The sequence below is a fragment of the Podarcis vaucheri genome (assembly GCF_965113315.1).
Source record: "Podarcis vaucheri genome assembly, chromosome: 3".
Lineage (NCBI taxonomy): Eukaryota > Metazoa > Chordata > Lepidosauria > Squamata > Lacertidae > Podarcis > Podarcis vaucheri.
In genome coordinates, this window is record NC_138761.1 from 117,387,136 (window position 1) to 117,401,491 (window position 14,356).

The 14,356-nt window shown below is 44.7% G+C and overlaps 1 pseudogene across 1 annotated transcript; it reads right to left on the reverse strand.

Annotated features, from left to right (window-relative positions):
- Positions 1-4,974: 4,974 nt before the first annotated feature.
- On the reverse strand, positions 4,975-5,596 carry LOC309528690 (protein mago nashi homolog pseudogene; annotated as a pseudogene). The gene has a single exon. The product of its transcript is annotated as a protein mago nashi homolog pseudogene (transcript).
- Between the last annotated feature and the right edge of the window lie 8,760 nt (positions 5,597-14,356).

Genomic DNA, 14,356 nt, shown 5'->3' on the forward strand with positions numbered 1-14,356 from the left:
TTGAGAGCAATGGAAAGAACTCACATATACATTGTTAGCAATTCCTGATGTAAAGTCATGATAAACATTCCATGGAGTTTTTGTGGACGTCAAAAGGCAAGACATAGACAACTCCGAAGATATAAAGAGACAGGATTGACAAATCCCTAGAGATAACTATTCCAATATAGCGCATCTCCCACTCCCATGGCTTCAAGCCACGGCACAAAAAGCACAAAGAGTCAGGCCTAGAGATCTTGAACCCCATAAATTTGCAATTGTTTTAGCCACTGAATGTTGATAGTACTAAGAGAAGGAAAGGCATGCAGTGCTTATCACTTAATGAATTTAATTACTATCTGCACCTGCTCTAATTTAGCAAAGGCCTAGGAGATATTCTTAATAACTTTCAGCATAGAGCAACTTTCATCCAACATTCTCAAGGACTTCTCCTCCAAATTTTAATTAATGAAGACTCTCTCAACATGCCAGGAGGCATGTGAATATTAATAATCTTCTGCATCCTTGATGGGTTCATGAAGGTATGGAGGTCAAGTTTATTCCCATATGGTCAAACAGGTGAATCAGCAGAACTGAACAGAACTAGCTGATCTGAGAACTTGTGTTGCTTCAGCAACTACATAGATGTCTAGCACTTTAAAGGGGTTACCAGCATTCCGGAACCTGGTGCCTTCCAGCTGTTGCTAGAGACCAGCTCCCATCAGCCCTAACCAGCATGGTCAATGGTCAGGGTCAGGAAAGTTGTAGTTCAAAATACATGCAAAGCAACAGATTGGGGAAGGCTAAGACAATCTATTTTTCAATATGTGTGAAGAAACTGGAATCTAATAGAAACCAGAAACTTGCAGCCAGAACATTTCAATATGTAAAAGTATTGGTGCTGACCTTTAAAGCCCTAAACAACCACAGTCCAGCATCTCCACCCCCATCGTTCAACCCAGACAACTGAGGTCCTCCTCCGAGGGTCTTCTGGTGGTTCCCTCCCTGCGAGAAGCGAAGCTACAGGGAACCAGGCAGAGGGCCTTCTCGGTAGTGGCGCCCTCCCTGTGGAACACCCTCCCACCAGATGTCAAAGAGATAAAGAACTACACAACTTTTAGAAGACATCTGAAGGCAGCCCTGTATGTATCAGGAAGTTTCTAATGTTTGATGTTTTCCTATGTTTTCATATATGCTGTCAGCCACCCAGAGTGGCTGGAGAAACTCAGCCAGATGGGTGGGGTATAAATAATAAAATTATTACTATCATTTATTAAAATTTGGCCCTATCACCTGCCAAGTCACAATGTTGCATCCGAAGTTAAGGATGAGCAGAACCTCCTGGTTTTCTCCAATTCACATTAACCGGAAGGAAATAATCTCAGTGGTTGCTTCACCGACTGGTTTCTCAGGGTTCTCTCAGGGGGGCAAGTGTCTACTCATTACAAAGCAAGTCCTCTGAGAAATGTTGTGCCCTCAGAAAGACAATGCTCATTGGCCTTAACCCCCTGAGCTTGATGCATAATAGAACCAACCAGGGCAGTTGGCCTTCTCTAGCCTGTTGCATAAGAAGAGCATAGTCCCATAAGCAGAACGTGAGCGCAAGAGTTGTCTCCCCTGTGGTTTCCAGCAGCTAGTATTCAGAAGCATGGCTGCATTACCAGCCATTGTGGCTAGTAGCCACCAATAGCCTCTCCTCCATAAATTTGCCTACACCGCTTTTAAAGCCATGTGGGTTGATGGCCATTCCTGCCTCAAGTTCCATCGCTTAAATATGCACTGCTTTCTTATATCTGTCCTATCCCTCGGCTGTGTGCATTCCTTTCTTCTATGGCTTCATTGCCCCGGGTCAAGTCAAATATCTGCCATGATCTGATAGCTTGTAAATGTGTGTGCAACATTGTTGAAAAAGCAATAAAGTCCTTGGGACTGGTGATGGGAGAGAGGGTGCTCTTAGCCCTCTGGCACTGACTTGTTTTGTGCCTTGTAGGTTGCCTGGTGCTGTTTGGGCTACCTGTTCTACGAATCCATTTTGATGTGCTACCCAAATTGGTGTTGAAAGCTACAGTACTGGGTAATTTAAATTAAAAGTAAATACCCAGAAGAGCCATGGGACGCGGGTGGCGCTGTGGGTTAAACCACAGAGCCTAGGACTTGCCGATCAGAAGGTCGGCGGTTCGAATCCCCGCGACGGGGGTGAGCTCCCGTTGCTCGGTCCCTGCTCCTGCCAACCTAGCAGTTCGAAAGCACCTCAAAGTGCAAGTAGATAAATAGGTACCACTCCAGCGGGAAGGTAAATGGCGTTTCCATACGCTGCTCTGGTTCGCCAGAAGCGGCTTAGTCATGCTGGCCATATGACCCTGTACGCCGTCTCCCTCGGCCAATTAAGCGAGATGAGCGTCGCAACCCCAGAGTCGGTCACGACTGGACCTAATGGTCAGGGGTCCCTTTACCTTTACCTTTTTTACCCAGAAGAGCCATTTATAGAAGAAAGCGGTAAATGCAGCCTTTCTAGATTGCCCTCACACTTTTTGAGATTTTTTTGTTGCTTGCCTAGATTTCACAAATCATGTAGTAGATTCATATAGGATTAGGAGATAACACTGTGGGCAACCCTGCAATCTCAATGGTTGCTTTCCTCTGAGGGAGGAAGGGGGATCCATTTTGACTTTGCATAATTACACAACATAAAAATGTACGTAAGTGCTAATAAAAAAGGGTTCTTCATACATCTGTACAGTGGTACCTTGGGTTACATACGCTTCAGGTTACAGACTCTGCTAACCCAGAAATAGTGCTTCAGGTTAAGAACTTTGCTTCAGGATGAGAACAGAAATCGGGCTCTGGCGGCGCGGCAGCAGCAGGAGGCCCCATTAGCTAAAGTGGTGCTTCAGGTTAAGAACAGTTTCAGGTTAAGAACGGACCTCCGGAACGAATTAAGTACTTAACCTGAGGTACCACTGTATATTTATTTACTTGCTTAAAAATGCTTATCCCCTGTTTTGGGGTGTGAGGCCTCACAAGGCAACTAACAAAATGAATCTTAAATAAAATAAAATAAGCTATTTCAGAAAACAATTAGCAAATCAAGGCACAGGAGTTAGAGGGTCAGGTAGCATCTTCCTCCCTCCCTCCCTCCTTGCAGAGCCAATTCTGCCATTCCAGTTTTTCCTGTATGTATAAGGTGCATTCAGAACTTCCCCATGGTCTGCTTCTCACACCAACTGAATTGAAGGCACTGGCTGGACTTGGTCTCACATAACTTGATTTCCACATGAAAGCGAGAGAAGTGTCATCTGCATACTGCATTGATAAGCTCCACACATACCCATACATACGGCTTCTATCTCCATTTAACAGTGTGTACTTCCCATTGTGTAACAGAGGAGGTAAAGCAAATCTTTTAAAAAACCAAAAACCCATTCTCAGCTCCACGCCAGTGGAAGTTTGTTTTCTGCATTCTTTTAGACGTAACTTTAAAAGCATATTATTCAAACAGGCCTTTGCAATGTGGATTTCTTCAGCCAGTACTTATTGGTGTTTTAACTGGTTCTTTTATTGACCTTGCAATATGGTATGCTGTATACCACTTTGCTTTCTTTACTTTACTTTCTTGGGCTCCATGATCACTGCAGATGGTGACAGCAGCCACGAAATTAAAAGACGCCTGCTTCTTGGGAGAAAAGCAATGACAAACCTTTACAGCATCTTAAAAAGCAGAGACATCACCTTGCCAACAAAGGTCCGTATAGTTAAAGCTATGGTTTTCCCACTAGTGATGTATGGAAGTGAGAGCTGGACCATAAAGAAGGCTGATCGCCGAAGAATTGATGCTTTTGAATTATGGTGCTGGAGGAGACTCATGAGAGTCCCATGGACTGCAAGAAGATCAAGCCTCTCCATTCTGAAGGAAATCAGCCCTGAGTGCTCACTGGAAGGACAGATCCTGAAGCTGAGACTCCAATACTTTGGCCACCTCATGAGAAGAGAAGACTCCCTGGAAAAGACCCTGATGTTGGGAAAGATGGAGGGCATAAGGAGAAGGGGACGACAGAGGACGAGATGGTTGGATAATGTTCTCGAAGCTACCAGCATGAGTTTGACCAAGCTGCGGGAGGCAGTGGAACGCAGAAGTGCCTGGCGTGCTCTGGTCCATGGGGTCACAAAGAGTCGGACATGACTAAACGACTAAACAACAACACAATACCACCTTGCTGTATTTTAATGAAAGTGCGGTCTATAAACATTTCGATAGATAAAATTATATGCAAATGCACATACACACACAGTTAACTGTTAGATTAATAGTCTAATCCGGTCTCTCCTCTACCACTCAGGTAGCTTGTATCTTTCTCTTCTCGCCACCACAGCAATATCCTGTCTTGCCACATCTCTGTCAGTGTTAGCTAAAGCTGGCAGGGGATTTGCCTCTAGTCTAGACTTCAGTCTAACTGTAGTGTTAATTGTAGGTTGCAAGAGGCTGCATTCTGCATTTGCCATAGCTCTGGCCACTGACATCACTTTGATCTTTATCCTTGGAAATCACATTCATTGAGAAAAGCTAAAACAAATTTCTCCCTCAGAGAGCTACCATCAAAGGCTGTGCTCTTTCAACTTGAACATTATCCCTGAAGCTTTGAGACTGCAATTAGAAATCAAATGCTGACTAATGTTCATCTGCTCTCAGTATCTTGCTGCAGAAATGTCAAAGCACCACAGGGCCTTACTCAGGGTACAATGCTGAATTTCATATCTACGTGCCAGGTTTAGATAGCTTTTAGAAAATGTAGGCTTTAAAGGGGAATAGCAGGAAAGCATAGTATTTTATGGTTACGGTAATACTATGATCACCTGACACCGGAGGGCAAAACCATGGCATAAAAGAAATTAGCTGGCATTTGACTGGCATATTTATAACTGATGCAGTTGTTTGAAGGGGTGCCTAGAGAATTTTAGTAAGGTTTCATTATCCCTGGCGTAGTGTGGATCTTGTCCTCACATCTTCCTTTTTTTAAGCTTTTTAGCGTTTATTAAATTCACTGTAAAAAATCTGACGCACATAAAACCAATGAGAGAAAAGGAATGGAAAGTCACCCCACCAAAAGAAACTTTACAGTACAAATTTAAATCCATACAATTTAATCTTGAACAGCAACTTAATCTTGGCTTAATCTTGAAGTGTAATCCAATGAGACTGAAGACAAGACACTTGAGGTCCTGGACAAGGTAATAAAACACTCTTATACCTTCTGGATCCTTGGACTGATTTACATCAATAAGAGAACCAATTTTTGATGTGGTAAAAGAGATGTGTTCGTCACCAATTACAATTTCAAGCTCCTGCCGGCCAACTCTGTCAGGAGGCGGCCATAACACATCATCTTCTTTTGTGATTTCACTGTCATCGATTATCCTCTTTAGCTCTTCCATTACACGTTTGTGTACGTAGGCTTCTTTTCTGATCATGACATCATTTTTATAATTGCTGTTGTTTGCATATCTCAGTTTCCCGTCAGGGCGGAACTCGAGAAACTTGTGGCCGAACTTCCTCTTGTGCCCAACGTAATAACGCAGATAGAAATCGCTCGCCATGGCCGCATATTCCCCACCAGCCCGCCGAAACCTTGTCTTCACATCTTAAACATGAGAGTTCATTAAACCTCAGGACCATTTGGCTTCTAGAAGCCCAAAATGAAGCCCATAGCCCTCACACCACTGCAATAGTTTGCTTGTGTGGTTTTAGAAATGCCTAAGGCAAGGTAAGGGACGCGGGTGGCGCTGTAGGTTAAACCACAGAGCCTAGGACTTGCCGATCAGAAAGTCAGTGGTTCGAATCCCCACGACAGGGTGAACTCCCATTGCTTGGTCCCTGCTCCTGCCAACCTAGCAGTTCGAAAGCACGTCAAAGTGCAAGTAGATAAATAGGTAACGCTCCGGCGGGAAGGTAAATGGTGTTTCCGTGCGCTGCTCTGGTTCGCCAGAAGCGGCTTAGTCATGCTGGCCACATGACCCGGAAGCTGTACACTGGCTCCCTCGGCCAATAAAGTGAGATGAGCACTGCAACCCAAGAGTCGGTCACGACTGGACCTAATGGTCAGGGGCTCTTTACCTTTACCTTTAAGGCAAGGTAGCAGTGAATACCAGTAACTGGGAAACCACAGGAGGGAAGAGTGTTCTTGTGCCCAAATCCTGCTTGGGAGTTTCCCACAGGAGCTTTGGCCTGATCCAGCAGGCACTTATTATGTCCTTATGGTGACCTCCAGATGTTATTGGCCCCTATCTCACATCAGCCCCGGTCACCATGGTGAATGGTCAAAGTTGATAGAATATGGAGTTGCGTGTCGAGGTCCCCAAGCCACCCCAATAAAACAGAATTCACACAGAATTTTTGTTGGCATAATTTTGGCCACAACTTTATGAAAATACAGAAAATGTGAGTGGTTGCTTAGGCATTGGTTGCGACTATCTGTCTCCGCCCGGGGACAGACTGGCATTCGCCCGCCCGCAAAAGTCAGAAAGGGAAAACATTTTGGGGAGAAAGATGGAGCTGGGAACCATGTCCTCACCTCTCCCCAAATGCTCCCAGGGGCTCTTGCATGGCCCTAGCCCCTTGACAGGGGTTTGGACAAAAGCATGGCAAGCCCCTGGATCCCTTTAACAGAATACCCTTGCAGCAGCAGCATTGGAGGGGCAGGCACAGCCAATCCATGCCCCTCCACCAACCAATTCATAAAAGCCAATGGCTAACTGCAGCCTTACAAGTTGTGACAATTTGCTACACAGTAGGCAAAAACCAAATAGCACCAGCCAATCAGCCAAATGGACAAAATTCCTACCAGGCCCCCACCCCAAAAGCAGACGACCCCATGGCAGGCATAGCAAGGTCAATGTGAACAACCCTAAATATAGGGAGGGTGGGCGGGTGATCTGATGCTCGCAGTGAAAAGAGGAAGCTCAACGCTGCGCGCAGGGAATATAAAACTTCTTGGCTGTCAGTCATAAAATGGCATCATCAAATTCTCCCCAATGACAAAGAGGAGCCCAACTGCAATGGTGGCCAACTACCTTTACCCGCCCAGCAACAGTGGGATGCCTTGGAAGACCCCACTGCAACACATGCTCTCCATGAAGGAGAACATGCTTTCCAAAATAATCTGGAGAACATCACGTTGACTACCCCTGGTCTAGGTGTGTACCTAAACAAAGCCCTTAAAAAAAAAAGATTGATAGTTTTATAGTATTACTGTCAATGCAGAAATAAAAGAGAACTAAAAGACAGTCTTGAATTTAAGCTGGTTTGAGGCCATATGGCCAGCCTTCCAAGGAGTGCATGAAATGCATTCTTAGGAAAGTTGGTATATATATATATATATATATATATATATATATATATATATATATGCTTTCGTAGATTTCATTTTCATATATATATATGACAAAATCCACTTTTAATAGTGTCAAGAGCATTTGGTGGCCAATGATCATTAGGACTTCATGTAAATATGTAAACATTATTACAGGCTCAGCTCAAGGGAAAATACATCCTCCTGATTGCCAGAGGCCATTTGGATCACCAGCTCAATAGATCTCTTCCCATTTTTTGACTTTAGTCCCTTTGACTTTGTTGTTGTTGTTTAGTTGTTTAGTTGTGTCTGACTCTTCGTGACCCTATGGACCAGAGTACACCAGGCACTCCTGTATTCCCCTGCCTCCCGCAGTTTGGTCAAATTCATGCTGGTAGCTTCGAGAACACTATCCAACCATCTCGTCTTCTGTCGTCCCCTTCTCCTTGTGCCCTCCATCTTTCCCAACATCAGGGTCTTTTCCAGGGAGTCTTCTCTTCTCATGAGGTGGCCAAAGTATTGGAGTCTCAGCTTCAGGATCTGTCCTTCCAGTGAGTACTCAGGGCTGATTTCCTTAGGAATGGATAGGTTTGATCTTCTTGCAGTCCATGGGACTCTCAAGAGTCTCCTCCAGCACCATAATTCAAAAGCATCAATTCTTTGGCGATCAGCCTTCTTTATGGTCCAGCTCTCACTTCCATACATCACTACTGGGAAAACCATAGCTTTAACTATACGGACCTTTGACTTTAACCTTCAACAAATCTGCCTACTTTTCCTGCTTCACTGGAAAAGTGAAGACATAGATTTGCATATTTAAAGGGGGGGAGGCAAAGGCATAAATTTACCGAATAAAGCTTTGTATCTTCCCTCTGTTGGAAGATTTAGGACTGATAAAAGAAAGTACCTTTTCACCCAGTGTGTAGTTAAACTAGGGAACTTGCTCTCACGGGAGGCACAGTGATGGTCACTGATGGCTTTAAAAAAGGACTAGACAAATTTATGGAGGACTATCAATGGCCGCTGGCTACGTATAATGACTATGATCTGTTTTCAGAGTTGGGGACAGCAATGCTTCCAAACACCAGTTGCTGGAAACCACGGGAGGGGAGAGTCCTCTTATGCACATGTGTTTCTCGCTGGTTTTCCAAAAGCATTTGGTTGGCCACTGGAAGAGCAGGATGCTGGACTAGAAAGGCCATTGGCCATTGGCCACCAGGCTCTTCTTATGTTCTCCACTTGTCACATTACCACATATTTCCATCACTGGTTGCTGGTAGGTCCGCTCTTTGATGATATAGCTGATCAACAGAAGTCTTGCTTTTGTAGTGTGACTGAGTGGTCTAAAGGGTTGGAGTAAGTCTTCAGCCACATACCAGTATATTGAGGCCCTAAATTTTAGGGGAAGGACCAAAGCTCTGTGGTAGAGCATCTACGTTGTGTGCAGAAGGTCCCAGGTTCTGCTCTGAACATCTACAGTTAGGCTGGACTGGGAATGTCCATTGAAATTCTGGAGAGACACTGCCAATGTACACAATACAGAGCTTGAATGACCAATGGTCAGACTCAAGGAAAGGTAGCTGCCCATGTCTTCTCAGTTAAAATGATGTGTGTGGCACAAAGAATTGTAGAGTTGGAAGCGACCATGAGAGTCATCTAGTCCAACCCCCTGCAGTGCAGGAATCTTTCAACCAATATGGGGCTCAAACCCACAACCCTGAGATTGTGTCTCGTGCTCTATCAACTGAGCTATCCGAGGCTATAACAACATATACATCAGAGGGGTTTTATTCAGCCCCTTTTTATCATTTCCTCTTGAATTATTTGGCTTCCATTGCTTCTATGAATTTGGCTCACCAGGATTCAATAAGTGGACTGTTATGTACTGAGTTGAATGGGATCCAAAATGCAGCAGTCTGTTTGGTCCTAGAACAATAGGATCCAAAATGCAGCAGTCTGATTGGTCCTAGAACAATAGGATCCAAAATGCAGCAATCTGTTTGGTCCTAGAACAATAGGATCCAAAATGCAGCAGTCTGATTGGTCCTAGAACAATAGATTCATAATGCAGCAGTCTGATTGGTCCTAGAACAATGCAGCAGTATGATTGGTCCGCAGGAGCCACCCAATCCAGCTCCAGGTGGAAGTGAATCCACAACCTGATTGGCCTACAGGAGAATCCTGGATTTAGCCAATCACATGCAGCCCATTGTGTAAATAATGTATATAAAGTATATTTCATGGACACAAAGCATACAATAGAAATCTGTTGGCTACCTCTGCTAAATAACGGCGATATCTGTCTATCTCGGGAGACAATGGAGGAGCATGCCTTTGAGGGTGAAGTCCAACTGTTGGAAGGTTGCAGCACCTGCTGTGGCTGTAGAGACTTTTGCAGGAGTGACATCTTTTGTTGCAGCTGGGGCAGATGAAGGCATCTGGTTGTGCTACTGCAAATGCACCATGGCGTTTCTTCTCCCTGCGCTCCTCCCAGCTGTCATTCCACCTCTGGTCACTGCTATGGATACACAACCTGACTATCTGTCTCCAAGCACTGCAGTCATTTACAAGGGATTCCCACACAGTGGGGTTGATGTTGCCAGTGTCCATGTCACATATGCAGAAATCTTTGTAACACAGACTTAGTGCCTGGGAGCCAGTTCCCTGTAGAGTGCATCCTTGGGGATCTTGCAATCTTCCATTCTGTAGACATGACCAACCCACCATAGATGTGGTGAGAGCCAGTGTGGTGTAGTGGTTAAGAGCAGTGGACTCATAATCTGGTGAACCATGTTCGCGTCTCTGCTCCTCCACATGCAGCTGCTGGGTGACCTTGGGCCAGTCACACTTCTCTGAAGTCTCTCAGCCCCACTCACCTCACAGAGTGTGTGTTGTGGGGGAGGAAGGGAAAGGAGAATGTTAGCTGCTTTGAGACTCCATAAGGGGAGTGAAAGGCGGGATATCAAATCCAAACTCTTCTTCTTCTAGATGTCACTGAGACAGGAGTGCAAACATGTTGGGAATGTGGGCTTGGGAAAGCACATCTTTGTAGTGCCGTGTGATACCCAAAATCTTCCTGACACAGCCCATGTGGATGGTTTGAGGCACTGCTCCTCACAGTTGTAAGTTGCCCATGACTCACTTCCATAAAGCAGCATGCTCAACACACAAGCCTAGTAGACCTTCATCTTCGCATTGGACATTAGTATCACATTCTCCCATACCCTTTTGGAGACGTGAGCCATTGATGTACAGTGGTACCTCAGGTTAAGTACTTAATTCGTTCCGGAGGTCCATACTTAACCTGAAACTGTTCTTAACCTGAAGCACCACTTTAGCTAATGGGGCCTCCCGCTAATGCCGCACCACCGGAGCCCAATTTCTGTTCTCATCCTGAAGCAAAGTTCTTAACCTGAAGCAATATTTATGGGTTAGCGGAGTCTGTAACCTGAAGCATATGTAACCTGAAGCTTATGTAATCCGAGGTACCACTGTACTTGAGTTGCTAATACACTTGTCCAGCTCAGCTTCGATGGAGAGGCTGCTCTATCAATAAATATTAGATATGAACAATTTGAGTGTAGCTACCAGTCTGCTGCACCAACATAATTTGCTTTGCCACTTTTGGCAGTCGGGTATGTTTACCGCAATGCTGCACTGAACGTTTATTCTATTGTCTAGCCATCCTGTGTTTCTCCCGATGATGGACTCATAGAGAATGTCTGCATGTCAGATAGGCAAAGTCCATGAAGATCAATTGGGCAATCAAAAATGCAGTTTTCTTGCCTGCTGCATGCCTGCCATCGTATCTCCACCCTCAACTTTTTATTTGCTAAAAGGAACAAATGGGAAAGGGGAAGCAATTAAATTTTGTAGCTTTTAAAGCCGGCCTGTGTATATGGTAAGAAAATACCATAAATGTTTTTTGACTTTTTGCCAGTTGTTAGCAATGTGCAGCCCATATGAATTCCTATATAACAAGGATGGAAATAATGTCAAGAAACCCCATAAAGGCTTTTGTGGCCTGAATTGTAATGAATGTAGTTTGATACAAAGACTTTCTCACAACATGGCAAAGTGAATCATAAAATACTGGACCTTGAAAGTTAATGCATTTTTTTTTTTTAACAATAGCCCAGGGACAGTTTACGTAATGAATTGTAATTAACCCACCTTCAGAATCTTTTATGAGTGTTTTGCCAATTAGCTTTGCATGCTTGCTAATGACTCATAGCCTGCGCATGTCTTTACAGAGCACACTTGTTGCTAGTCTGTTAAGTCAGCAGAAGTATGCCGCATGCTGATGTAGCTACAGGTAAGAGCCACCCGATACTAACAAACTTTAGCATTCGCCACTCAGAATGCATTTGCAAGGACTGAAAGCCCAAGATAATTGTAATGTATAGCAACGGCAAGAGGCTTTTGGTTTCTGAAGGATTGCAAGGAATGTACTGGGCTCTGGTTGAAACATCTGTTGTTACTTAGTACTAACATATATAATATTGCTAATTGCTGAGACATCTTTGTTTTCCTTACTTAGCACTAGGGTTAGAATGGTTTTATTTTTGTGGCTCATGGCTTCCTGCCATTTGCAACACAAGTTCTACTCTAAAGAAAATAAAATGGTTTGCAGGCTGCCTACTTACGTGGTGTACAGACTTTCTATTTTTAAGAAAAATTAAAGAGGATTAGTGCAGTAATGCAGAGCATACAGAATTGTTTCTTGCCAGCCTTGGATGAATATTTACAAGCGCCCAATTCCTGCCTCCCAAATACTTCAGAAGCAATTGAATGGGGAAATGCAGTCGAATGGCCTTTGTATTGCATTTCCTGCTAATTTGATCTGTTGGATTAACTGATGCTAGTGAGGTACCCATAAAATTGTGCAAACACGCATTGTTCCGCCTGTTGTTGTTTAGTCATTTAGTCGTGTCCGACTCTTTGTGACCCCATGGACCAGAGCACGCCAGGCACTTCTGTCTTCCACTGCCTCCCGCAATTTGGTCAAACTCATGCTGGTAGCTTCGAGAACACTATCCAACCATCTCGTCCTCTGTCGTCCCCTTCTCCTTGTGCCCTCCATTCTTCCCAACATCAGGGTCTTTTCCAGGGAGTCTTCTCTTCTCATGAGGTGGCCAAAGTATTGGAGCCTCAGCTTCAGGATCTGTCCTTCCAGTGAGCACTCAGGGCTGATTTCCTTCAGAATGGATAGGTTTGATCTTCTTGCAATCCATGGGACTCTCATGAGTCTCCTCCAGCACCATAATTCAAAAGCATCCATTCTTTGGCGATCAGCCTTCTTTATGGTCCACCTTTCACTTCCATACATCACTACTGGGAAAACCATAGCTTTTCTATACGGACCTTGGTTGGCAAGGTGATGTCTCTACTTTTTAAGATGCTGTCTAGGTTTGTCATTGTTCCCCCTAACCCCCAATAATAGTCATGATGATAGTATGAGGCATGGACACCAGCTTTCTTAACTTAACAAAAAGCATCAAAGGGGATAAATATGTTGGAAAGCTACCAACCCTTCAGCATAGGTACCTGATCTGAAGAATACCCGTTTCGCTATTTATCTGACATGGACTATTCCATTCTGGCTCTAAGTACCAGAAAATCTGCTGACTGATCTGTGTTTGTTTTTGTCAGCACCCCTTGAAGGCATTGCTGAGGAGACACCTGATCACCCCGTGTCATCTGGACTTGCCAGCCACAGATGTAATGAAATGGACAGGGTTCAAGAGCAAGAGCAAGTAGCCCCTTCTGTCAGTAGGGTGTGAGATGTCATTGGGATAAGGTCCCCTTATCAAAGAGATGCCTCAGGAGGTTCCCTGGGTTAGCCTGTCTCCCTGTGCCTGGCAACTGTAACTGTGTTACACCAAATATTATCACACTGAATGAATTGATTCTTCCCCACAACTTTCATAGTGTGGGGTAAAGATAAAGGGACCCCTGACCATTAGGTCCAGTTGTGGCTGACTCTGGGGTTGCGGCGCTCATCTCGCTTTATTGGCCGAGGGAGCCGGCGTACAGCTTCCGGGTCATGTGGCCAGCATGACTAAGCCGCTTCTGGCGAACCAGAGCAGCACACGGAAACGCCATTTACCTTCCCGCTGGAGTGGTACCTATTTATCTACTTGCACTTTGACATGCTTTCAAACTGCTAGGTTGGCAGGAGCAGGGACTGAGCAACGGGAGCTCACCCCGTCACGGGGATTCAAACCGCTGACCTTCAATTTGCCAGTTGTGAGGTTATCGAAAAACGGTCCTACTTCATTCCACAAATGGTGACTGGCAAATGTCATGCTGCAACGTCATAAAGGGTGTGTGTGACTGGGGGCTGCCACTCAGAAGGGTTTGGGGTAATCCTCATTGAGCCTTGAAGTTCACTGAGAGGGTGAATCTTAAAGTGTGTGAGATCCAAGCCAGTTAGAGCTTAATAGTTCAGAACCAGCACCTTGAATTTTGCAGAAAAGGTAATAGTGAGCCTTTGCAGGTGCTGGAACGTGGATGCAGTGTGTTCTCTTCTCGGGAGGAGGTCATTATGCACCAAGAAAGCAAGGCCAGTCTTGCCTAAAATTCATCATCCGTAATCTAACCTCAAGATTGCAGAGCCATTAATTGCCATTGCTAGATCTGAATTGGACAAATCTCACCAGGTTCGTCTGATGAAAATGGCTCCTTGCTCATCTCCATAACCTGTGTTTCCATGTATAATTAGGAGCACTCAACAACCACCAGTCTGAGGGAAGGTGAACACTACCTATTATGCAACTCCAAATGATGAGTCTATCTGACCATTAATGCTTCAGTCTTGACTGAGATTCTCTCTCCTTCTCTTTTGACTCGCCTACATCCAGTTTCATGGCATGATCAAACAATGGATAAGAAACCAGATTATAGGACCCAGGGGCAGGGGAGAATGAGAATGTGAGTAACAGCTATGGGTTATTTAGCATATGGTATGACACCTAAGGCTGTACCTCTGGATGTTGCTGAACAGCTTCGTATATTCATTAAACACAACTGGG